The sequence below is a fragment of the Vigna unguiculata genome, chromosome 6, assembly GCF_037176805.1.
Source record: "Vigna unguiculata cultivar grain cowpea cultivar isolate G323 ecotype 2 chromosome 6, ASM3717680v1, whole genome shotgun sequence".
NCBI lineage: Eukaryota > Viridiplantae > Streptophyta > Magnoliopsida > Fabales > Fabaceae > Vigna > Vigna unguiculata.
This window is the reverse complement of record NC_140797.1, coordinates 5,255,803-5,268,036: the sequence shown is the minus strand read 5'-3', so window position 1 is coordinate 5,268,036 and position 12,234 is coordinate 5,255,803. Positions and strand designations below refer to the sequence as shown.

Genomic DNA, 12,234 nt, shown 5'->3' with positions numbered 1-12,234 from the left:
CCTTCCCTAGAATAGATCTCTCTTCTAGGTTTCCTCTCCATTTCACCTTCCTTGCATCAAGAGCCTTCAAACTCGAACCCACTCCTTCATTCCAGCTTCATTTCCGCTGCAACCTTGGCCTATCTTCCCTCCAATTTTGTGCTCCAAGGTCCATCACCATGGATATCAACGAGATGGGTAGGATATGGGTAGTAGCTCCCACGTACCCTACCAGTAGGATAAATATTCGTCCCGTACTTGTATCCATACTCGTGCGGATATCCGTTATGTGGGTACCCACATATTTTTTTAATATCCATGAGTACCTGCGGATACTTACAGAATAAAATTTTAATATTTAACAACATATTTAACCATAAATTCAAATAAAAATATAAGGCATAACATTCATAAATTTCATACAAAGTGCAAATACCTCATTTAAATAGTGTTGAATGACAATTTACAAAGAATGAAGATTTTTCAAAATTAATTGATAAAAAATAACACAATCAAACTCAATGTGTTAATGTTTTAATCATGTTTTTTTTTTTTTAAATTTAAATTAGAGTATAGCGAGTACGAGTATTCATGGGTACGGATACTATGATACATGTACATGTACCCGTCTTGTTAACATACAAGTATAAAAATAGTCACACATGTTATCCGTGTGTATCTATTTACAATATTTATTTCTTACCCATTGCGGGTTTTATTCATGGATACCCGCATATACAAATTTTTTTGACATCCCTAAACACAACTCAACTCATGATGCCAAATTATAATAACTTGCTTGTTTCAATTCTTTTGAAGGAAAATATATTGTATTTCTCTATTTAAAAAATCAATTAGATGTAAAAGAAATAGTGAAAGTTAAGGATATTGCTTACTTTAAAGATCGGTTATATACTAAAATAATGAAAAAGAAATAATTGTTTATTTCTTATTTATTTTGAAGAAAAACATATTGTATTTCTCTGCTTAAAACATAAATACGAGTAAAGGAAATAGTGAAAGTTAAGGATCTGTTATATAGTACTTTAAAGATACGTTATATAGTAAAATAATGAAAAAAAATGTTTATTTCTTATATGGTACTTTAATTTAAAAAAAATTAATTACATTTTTTTTTATTTGATTCAATTTAATTTTTTAACTTTTTAAAATAATCTATGTAGGTTTTGTTAAATTGACGATAAAATTATTTTATAATTTCTTTATGATTTGATATATTAATTTTAATGAAAATCTAATATCAATCTAACAGATAAAACCTAATTGAATTATTTTATAAAAGTAGATAATTAAATTGAACTAAATAACAATTAACATCTAATTGAATTTTTTATAACAATTAAATGATTAAAAAATTTTAATCTTATAAAAATAAAAAATAAAATGTATATAAAAAAATTATAGATGTATGTACTATAAAAATATGTATTTTTAATTATTTATTTTATAATATAGGAATTTGAGACCCAACACAATAGATTTAAAAATAATAAATTTTAGGTTTAATTGTAATTTTTACCGTCCAAATTTCATTTTTATTTATAAATTTTACTATAACTTATTTATCGTATAATTTATTTAAAAAAAAAAAAACTAGCATGTGATCCGTGTATTTTTTGTTTTTTTAAAAATTAATATAATTGATATTATATTTATTATTTATATAAAAAAATTGTAACTATTTTTTAAAAGAAAATTAATAAGAAATATATTTTTTTTAGTAGTTTTTCTGGTAATAACGTATACATACCATTTATTTATTTAAATATGATATAAAATTATCTAATAAAAATATGATATTATATTTTATAAATGTGATAATAATATGATTAATAATATTTAAGGTTTATGGTTATTTTTAAATAAAATAAAAATAAAGATTATCAATTTCAATTAAATAGATATTTAAAATTATTAATATTTTTAAAATACTTTACATATTTAAAATATTTATGATTGAAAAGTATGTATTTTGCCAATATTGCTGATACTATAATTATGGTAACTTTTCAACAAATATAAATTTATAGAGAGAAACTTTGCCATATCTTTCATTTCAATAATATTAGAGAGAAAATTCTTTACATTATGTAACATGATGTAACATGGCAACATTATTAGTAGCAAGCCGAATATCATTAACATATAGGACTAAAATTACAAACATGCTCCCACTAACCTTCATGTAGATACACCGATCAATGGTGATGTGATGGTATCATTAAACTTGAGATACCATTGTCTAGAAGCTTGTTTTAGTCCATGTATTGACTTCTTTAATTTACACACCATATTTTCCATTCCTCTGGAAACAAAACCTTTAGGTTGATCCATATATATTTCTTCCTCTGTGTAACCATTTAGAAAGGCAGTCTTTACATCCATCTAGTGAAGCTCTAAATCATAATGAGCCCCCAAAGCCAAAATAATTCTCAAAGAGTCCTTTTTAGAAACATGAGAGAAGGTCTCTTTGTAATCAATGCCATCCTTTTAAGTAAAGTCTTTGGCAACAAGTCTAGCCTTATATATTTCAATATTTCCTTTTGAGTCACGTTTGGTCTTAAAGACTCATTTACAACCCACTTGTTTAGAACTTTCAAGCAATCCTACAAGATCCCAAACTTGATTGTCATCCATTGACTTTAACTCTTCTTTCATTACATTGAACCACTTCTCAAAATTATGGCTTGTTTAAATGAGATTGGATCCTCATCAATGCTTAAGTCACATTCATGTTCAATAGAGTAAACCACATAGTCATTTGAAATAGCTGGTCTCTTTTGCCTTATAGACCTCCTTAATATGCCTTCTTGTGGTTCCTCTACCATTTCCTCATTAGTGACTTGCACATTGTCACTTGGTTCATTATCTATATGTTCATTTTGTGGTATTGGAACATCAACTTGTTGTCTCTACATATTGTGACATGAGTAGAAACATTATCGTTAGTCTTTTGAATGTCCACAATATGTGATTTATCACTCCCACTGAACTTGCCATTCTCAATGAACCTAGCATTATCAGACTCAACTATTCTTGTACTATGGTTAGGACAATTAAACATGTATCCTTTTGACTTTTAAGGATAGCCAATGAAGTAACCACTAATGGTTCTAGCATCAAGCTTCTTTTCATGTGGATTATATATCCTTACTTTTGTCGGACATCCCCAAACATGAAGATGTCTTAAACTGAGTTTCCTTCTAGTCCACAGTTCAAAAGGAATCTTAGAAAATGCTTTACTAGGATCCTTGTTAAGAAGATAAACAATAGTCTTAAATGAATACATCCAAAAAGATTTAGGAACATTGTTATCACTCAACATACTCCTAACCATACCCATGAGAGTACGATTTCACCTTTCTACTACACCATTTTGTTGTGGTGTACCAGGCATTGTATACTGTGAACAAATATCCCGACTTTCGAGAAACTTTGCAAATGGACCTGGACATTGTCCACTTTCAGTGGATTTTCCATAAAATTCATCACCTCTTTCAGATCTTACAACCTTTTTCTTTTCTATCTAGTTTCCTTTCTACCTCATCAATAAACACCTTTATGATGTCCATTAATTGAGACTTTTCATGCAAAAGATAAATAATAATAACATGAAAAATCATCTATAAAGGTGATAAAATACTTTTCACCACTCCAAGAAGGAGTGTTAAATGGACCACAAATATTTGTGTGTATTAATTCAAGAAGTTCATTACTTCTTATGGTTGAATTATTTGATATGTGTTTGGTTTGTTTACCTTTAATACTATCAACACATATATCCTAGTCACCAAAATCCAATTGAGGTAAGATTTCATTTTTCACCAACCTCATCATCCTTTCTTTGGATATATGACCCAATCTTTGATGCCATAAGAAAGCAGGATTTTCATTTTGTACATTGCACTTACTACTAGAAACATGTTCAACATTAAATAGGGAATCAATAAAATTAACATTAAGATTCAAATGGTATAAACAATCACATAAAGTACCAAAACCATTATGGTACATATGTCTATAGAAAAACAACATTTTCAATCTTAAAATTAAAACCTAAACAATCCAACTTTGCAACAGAAATCAAATTTCTAGCACAACTAGGAACATAAAGACACTTTTCAAGATCTAGACAATAACCAGTGTTTAAAATCAATATGTAACTTCATATTCCTTCTATTCGTGCCTTCATTATGTTCCCCATATATAAATACTTTTTAGTTCCTTTCATGGGTTGAATTGAAAGAAATCCATGCATAATATTAGAAACATGAGTGGTAGCTCTAGAATCTAACCACCAAGTATTATTTGCCATTTCAATGATATTTGTTTCAAAACTTACAAAAACATAAAATGTACCTTTCTTTTCAAACCAAGATTTCCTTTTCGGATAATCTTTCTTGAAGTGACCCACCTTCTTGCAAAAGAAGCATTTCTAGTCCTTCTTGATTCTGCCCTCATTAACTTTCATTGGGGCTTTGTCCTTCTTGTTCTTCTTTCCTGGATTAGCTTTGCTAGAACTAGAACCATCATGAGTCATGAGATGAATTGAATGATCCTTCACTTTCTTGAGCCTTCCTTCCTCTTGAACTAACATGGCTTTAATTTCCTGAAAGTTCCATTTATCTTTAATAGTGTTATAATTCACTTGGCCAAACTCAAGAGGAAGAGAGTGTATAATAAACTATACCAAAAATGATTCATTCACCTCCATTCCCACAGACTTCAACTTTGCAGCTATATTTGCCATCCATGTTACATGATTATGAATGGGTTGTGACCAATCAAACTTTTGGTTGTCAGCTCACTCATGAGAGTTTTCGCAATGGACTTATCAGTAATGTCCGACTGTGAATACTCCTTAATAAACCTTATAAATTCCTTTGGATTTTTGTTCTTGGGCATAGATGGCTTCGCATTCTTTGTCATGGTCATGCACATCAAGTCCAAAAACAACCTGTTAGACCTTTGTCAAGCCTCACAAAGAGTCTTTTCATCTATTGTATTGGTCTTATTGATGACTGGGGGCATTTCATCCATAACTATGGCTAAATTTAAGTTGAACACACCCAATTGAAATTGGATTTGTTCGTACCAATCAGCATAATTCAAGCCATTGAACTTGATCACATCACTGCCTAGACCACACATATTCATGGAAGTTGTACAAAAATATAAGTTCGCACACATAAGCTTTGATAAATTTAGTAGATTCAAACAAATAACTACACTAGTCATGCATTTAAGTTCACCTTTGGATGATGCTTAAAGTGACATATATCATACAATTAAGATGATAAAATATATGTACTTTAATTGACAATCAATCCATATATACCTTATAACAGTAACTTTCAATAAATCCATAATTTAACATCCTTTATTTCATGAGTAATTACGATAATTTAACTTTACTTTGGAATTAATTAAAAAATAAAATTTTATCACTTTGGTGATTACAAATTTACCATACATTTAATTCCTAAATTAAATACAATGTTCATAGTCACTCTTATATGACAATGAACATTTCTTTTCTTAATTCAAAATTTTTATGAATTGAATTTACTTTTCAATTAGATTTCGATTAGAATTTGAAATCACACGAAATTCAAGATTTTTGCTTATCCAATCACATCTAACAATTACTTATAATTAGTTTGTGAAGCAAAACCATACCATGCGTGACAGGGAATGTAATGCTTTTCCAAATTCAAAGCACTCAAAACTTGGAAAACTTTTCAATCTAAATCCAACGTAAACATAAAAGTGACTTTCCTATTCATGTGCAATCCAAATTTTGCTTTATCGATTCATGTTAATCAAAGTTCTCAATTCAACTCCAATGCACAGCGGAAAAAAAAGTGTGGAATTGAACCACGAAAAGACACATAATTAATCCAATTAATAAAGCATAAAAGGAAAAATTAAAATTTGTGCACATACCATACAACACAAACTTTACAGTGCATCAAATAGTAAATCATGCACCCAATTTGATAAAAACCAATTCAAAATTAAAATCCTTAAATTTTATAATTAGGGTTTTATAATTAGAAAAAATACCTCTAATGGAGAATCATAAATTTTTAAATCTGGTTCTGATACTAATGTAAAATCTTTTATGTAGTTTTAATTTTCTAATCAAGAAACTACTCTATTATACAGGAACTTTTAGAAATTATGATTCTCACAACTATACTATTAGAAGAGTTCAGGAACTTCCCTCAATCCATTGCAAAGTTTTTTTTATCAATATTTTTTCTTCTCTTACTTTTCTTTAATGGCTTCTTGATGATATAGAATTGTCAAATACAAAGTCTTCTTCTGTCAAAGTCACTTTTCTTTACGTTCTATGTTGGAAGGTAACTCCCTACCACTTTTTTCCAGAAGTAACTATCATATTAATTTCTAGTATTTTAAAACTTTAATAAAATACTATAATATCCTATGAAATGAGAAGTGAGAGAATTAATTTAATAAATCTAAAATAATTTCTATAACTTTAATACATTTATATTCTATTAATAATCACATTAGAATCTTTACATTAAAGTTATTCTTTAAATTACATTAACCAAATATTAAATTAATATAATTTAACAAATTATTTCTCATTCTTTGTTTTCTTATGTTCCTATCACACGTTTAGTTGCATGTAATTGTTGTTTCATTTGGGTTCTGGTTTTAGGCAAACATGTGTTATTTTATGGTGGCTTAAGTCTACGTGAGGAGCTAGGTTTTGGTTGGTTGCATGGTCTCTTTTGCTTCCACTAACATATTATATTATGATTGGGTACTTTATGGTATATTTTTAAGAATACACAAGGATATTCCCGTGGCAGTGTGATGTTTCACGTGGTGTGGTGTGTAGTTTAGTGGGATAAGTGCAGTCGTTTACGTCCTTTCCTTGTTAGAAATAGCTACAGTTAAAATTATCAAAGATTATATTATAAAGTTAAGGGGCCAGAGGATACATATTTATTTGGGTACTTTTATGTGTGGTACATGTTGTTTCACGTGGATTTCTACCTTGATATTCAGGTTAGTAACTAGCTCACCAGGTGAGGCGTTGGACATTGATTAGAGGAGTGGTGTGTTTTTTAGCTTTATTTTTGCCTTATATCATGTGATGGTATTTTTGTTGATTGTGAGTTATATAGCTATAGTTGCAATGTCAATGATATGTTTTTCCTTAGTTATATGTTATATTTCAGTTACATGGTTATAAAATTAAAATAGTGGCTTAGTACTTTAGTTGTTTGTTGCTTTTTTGGGTTTGGAAACCACTCATTGGGTTTGTTGCTTGAATGTATTGGTTGTGAGGTTTTTTCATTATACCTAGAGATCCAGAGATGACTCTTTCGCTTGTGTGAGACAGTGGAAATGGGTCATCTTCACCTACGTGAGGCAATGAAAGAGAATAAGTTCAAGTGTTGCACTCTCTCTTTTGTATGAGACAATAGAGAGGGTACAAATGTTTCGCCTTAATTCTGGCATGTTGCTGAGTATAGTTCTTAGTGTGTGATGTATCGAAGTTTTTACTCGTAAGTCCTTATGGAATAAAGGAGATAGGTTTGGTGCTAAGATGAAAGGACGACTCAAACTCGTTGGTTCTAGGAAACTAGATGATGTGGTGAGGTAACAGGTGACATGAAAACCAGAACGTGGTTGTGATTGTTATGCTTAAGTATTTTACTTAGATGTGATGATGAGCATTACCTAAAATTTTTATTTTGCTAAAGTTCATTTATATATCATTAATTATGGTTAGCTTACCCCTATTTGTTTGTTTGTGTGTTTGTTGTGTGTGCGATGATCGCATGACGTGTGTTATACGATAGTAGGTGATAATGCATATGCTTATGGTGTGGAATAGATTGACGAAAGGAACGGGTGAATTCGGGATTTTATTCTTTTTTTTACTAAGTTCTTTTAAAACAATGGTTAAAAACGATGTAATTTCTTTTACTTGACATTGTCATTTGGAAAGTTTTAGAAAATTCATGTTTTGAACTACAAAATCTTATAATTAAATTTGAATTTTTTACTTAAGTACGTTTTGTTAATAATCGTTTTCCGCTAAAACTGTACATTTTATAACTTTCCGTGACATCTCAAATTGGGGTGTTACGTTAGAAATGTAGCAATAGGGTAGAAAAGGGTCTTTAAGACACGAGAAATGTTCTTATTGTAAAATCTAGGTATAATTACTAATTTGGTACCCCAACTTTTTCAGAATCTTCAATTTGGTACCCGAACTTTAGAAATGTTCAATTTAGTACCCAAATTTTTAAACGGGTTTATATTAGTACCTTTTGTTAAACACTTCTTAATGTCGTTTGGCTTCTATTGAGGTGGCACTGTGCAGTAGAGACGTGGCAAAAAGCTGGAATTGGGAATTAGGGTTCTGAATTAGTATGTATAATCCAGGTGCTCTTCGATAATTCTCTTTTGTTCTTCAACCCTCATGGCCTCAATACCCATGAATTCCTCCTCTTCTTTGTGCTCATGATAGAACCAAAATAGATGGAAAATATAAGCCTAGTGGATTGAAATATAAACAGGGTCTACTAATCATTAAAACATAACATGTAAAATTATTTACCCAAATCTGGTTCAAGTTAAAAAATTTACTCATGTTCTTCTTTGATGTTCTTTCCCACTGTGAATTCTATCTTCGTGATTTAAGTCACGCACTAGAGCAGAATTTAGAAAAGAAGGGGTTAGAACAATCTCAATTGACCTTCCCTATTTGGAGGAGTGTAAGCTGGATTTCTATGGCTTGAGGAGTTGTTCACTAACACTAACCTCATCCAAAATTGTATCTCTTGAGGTACAAGGTTGTAGTCGGATTAGGGTTCCTGAATCCCAGCATTTAAGGAATCTTTCAATATTCAATAGTGCAGGTAATTGAATTTTAAAGTCATTCTTACACTTTTCTTTTAATGGCCTTTTCTTTTGTTCCAGAGTAACCTACAATGTAATTTTCTTTTTTGATTAGTAAGCCCAACGCCTAATATTCTCTCCTCTTTTCATGGTTAATTGATTCCATGGAGAGTTTACATGGTTGAGATTGGAAACCTTCCAGCTTTGGAGTTCTTGTCTATGAGGGGGATTCAATGGTGTTGGGATGCAATATGCAAAATTTTGAAATTGGCAAGTGAAGTGAAGCATCTTTTTATGAAGGTGGAATTCACTGGGAACTTCGAGGCTCTTCAACCCTTTCCCGAGGTTGATTTTGTTGATTTTTTCAACAGCCATCCCCACCTGCGCAAATTTGACATCCATGGAGCCATGTTCATAGCACTTTGTCAGAAAAACAGTCTGAAACATGTAAATTTATAGTGACATTTTTTATATTATTAATCTGATTAAGGTTGTTCTATTTAATCTTATCTAATGAAGATGTTCATATGCAGGGGGATCCAGGATTTTTAATTCCATGTTTGGAGGAGGTAGTGATCACAATGAGATCACCATTAAATGCTGAATAAAAGATGAACACTCTTGAATCCATGTTAAAGTACGACAAAAATCTAAGGACCATGGTTATCAAGATTCTTCAGATGAAGAGCATTGATAATAGTGCTGATGATTTTTTTGATGAGGTTTGCCGGTTTAGATACATGAACCACAAGATAGTTCAAATATAATGAAGTAAGACAATCTTGATGCATTTTTTATGCAGCACATTATGTGCTGGTCTCCAGTTTCAAAAGAACTGCTGGATTATACACACTAATTCAGAACCCTAATTCCCAATTCCAGCTTTCAGATTATACACACTTTCTGTCCTAATTTTTCCTTCAGCATCACGATTACATTTCACTCTTGCCCTAATTTTTTTCCCCAATTCGGTATAAACATGCTTTCAAAATTTTCTTACAAAATAATTTACTTCGTAATTTTTTTTACCACTAAATCCACATGCACAACCCTTCTTTCTGCCACGTCTTTGTTGCACAGTGCCACCTCAACAGTAGCCAAATTGTTAAGGAATGCTTAACGAAAGGTACTAATATAAACCCGTTTAAAACATTTGGGTACCAAATTGAATATTCCTAAAGTTCAGGTACCAAATTGAACATTCTGAAAAGTTGGGGTACCAAATCAGTAATTATACCTAAAATCTATGTCTAGATGTTATTGGAGTTGTATTGCAATATTCTTTGAGTAGCTAAACTATCTCATGTCCAATTTTAATGTAATAAATTCTGATTCTATCTCCTTTTATTTCTTGGATATTTACTATCCTTTCATTCAATAGTTTGTGGTTTGATTTATGCTTAATAATGAATTCATAACTCATATTATTACTAGTTTGGATTAAGTTGAAAGACTGGTCTCAAACTAAGGTCCAATCAAACCATCATACATGTATTAGATGCTTTTATTGTATCTAGAGGGAATGTTGGAGGAAAGAGTCTTACACAATAAAGCAATGATTCATTCAACCAAAGTGGAATCGCACTGGATTTGAAGTCCTTAGGTTCTAAGCTGCAAACATGAGCTTAGATCTACATAGAAAGAGTACTTCCAAGACATTGAATGATTTACATATTAAGTAAACAAGATAGTAATGGTACAATAGAATAAGATGAGATGAAATTTATAAGGCCCAATTACTTTTGCCCTAATGTTTAAAGGCTGGCCTTAAATTTGTTGGGCTTAAGGGTTAGCCCATAAGGTGCTAAGGCCCCTAAAGTAGCCTAACCCTTCCATTCTACTTTCACTTGCAAAATCAAAGCCTTACTACTCCTCTCTTTTCCTCATCCAGAGCTCTGCTAGGGTTTCGAAGTTTAATTAGATTCAAGTTTAGCTCGACCTCGTTCTTACTCACGTAAGTTATTCATCAACCCATACTCTTTCTCTCTGGTTGGGTTCTTCGTGTTTTCTGTTGGGGTTCTGTGTAGTAATCTCGTGTCTCATATGCATAGGGTTTTCAGCTCCTAAATCTACTCCGGGAACTCTCGTACTCACTCGCTTCAGTGTCAAAGTCGTTGGCTAGCTCTATCCAGGTAAGGGGAGCTAGGGTCTACTTGTTTACCTTGATTTTTGTTTACTTTGCTTTGTTTTCGTGATTGTATGGCTGAAGTGCTACTGTTAATGTATGGATGATGTTGTATGGCTAATTGGGTATGAATGTGTGGCTGCCGTAGGTACGAACAGTGGCGTGAACTGATAATCTTGTCTAAGCGAGCTTGTCTCGCCTAAGTGAGACTGGCAGAGACTCGCCTAGGCCTCTTACGCGAGCTGTCGCTCAGGCGACCGATCTTCGTTTTGAGTGAGAAAATGCCTCGCTCAGGTGAGGAGATCTCGCCTAAGCGAGCAAGTGCAGAGGGCCACTGTTCCTGGTTGTCGAGCTCTCGCTTAAGCGAAAGGAGTTCGTTTGAGCGAGAGTCCATCTCGCTTGAGCAAGACCTTTTTGCCTGAGCAAGAAGCTGGGCGAGAATGCGCCTTGTTCTGTTGTTTCTATGTTCTCGGATATTGGCTATATGTTTGTATTGATCTTGCTTTTAAAGTATGAATTGGGTGATTATGTATGAGTAAGATGATTTATAGTATGTGATGGATGAGTTTAACATGATTTGGGCATGTCGTATGTATGGAATGATTCATGGGCTAAGGATGATGAATTTGGCATGGTTTTGGAAATGGAAAATGATTGATGGTTGGTTATAAATGTTGGCATGAGAATTATATGCATGGCCAGTACATATTGGATGGTTAAACGTCATTTGGTAAGTGGTTAGGGCGTAATTCCATGAGCCTCTAGGTGAAACCTCATGGTGGTGCCTTAGTTGATCGGGACGTAATTCCATGACCCCTATTAGTGGGAGTTCATGGTGATACCCCATCTATATAATTTAGTAAGGATTCAAGGTAAGGTTGCATCTTGACGCTCTAAGGAGTCAGTTAGTCTTACATAGAGCGGATTGACTCTTGTGGTGAGAGTAGCAGGAGGCCTGAAACCCATTAAGGACTAACCTTGTGTGTGAGGGTTGAGACATTGTAACATTTAGCTCGGGGGAGAGCAGCTTGGTAGAGTAGGGAATGTCCACCACAAGTGCAAGCATCCGCTGAACACGACTAATTATATGTATCCGGATGAGTCGTGTCTAAGTCTTAGTGTATTGTTTGGAAAGTCATAACATTATTGGATGATGCATGTATATTTGATTGTGAAAGTGTATATAATTGTATAATAAATCCTTTTTCGCTCTAGCTTAC

The 12,234-nt window shown here is 32.2% G+C and overlaps 1 pseudogene; it reads left to right on the top strand.

Moving 5' to 3' along the window:
• Positions 1-7,008: 7,008 nt before the first annotated feature.
• LOC114188301 (F-box protein At1g10780-like) lies at positions 7,009-9,656 on the top strand (annotated as a pseudogene).
• The last annotated feature ends 2,578 nt before the right edge of the window (positions 9,657-12,234 follow it).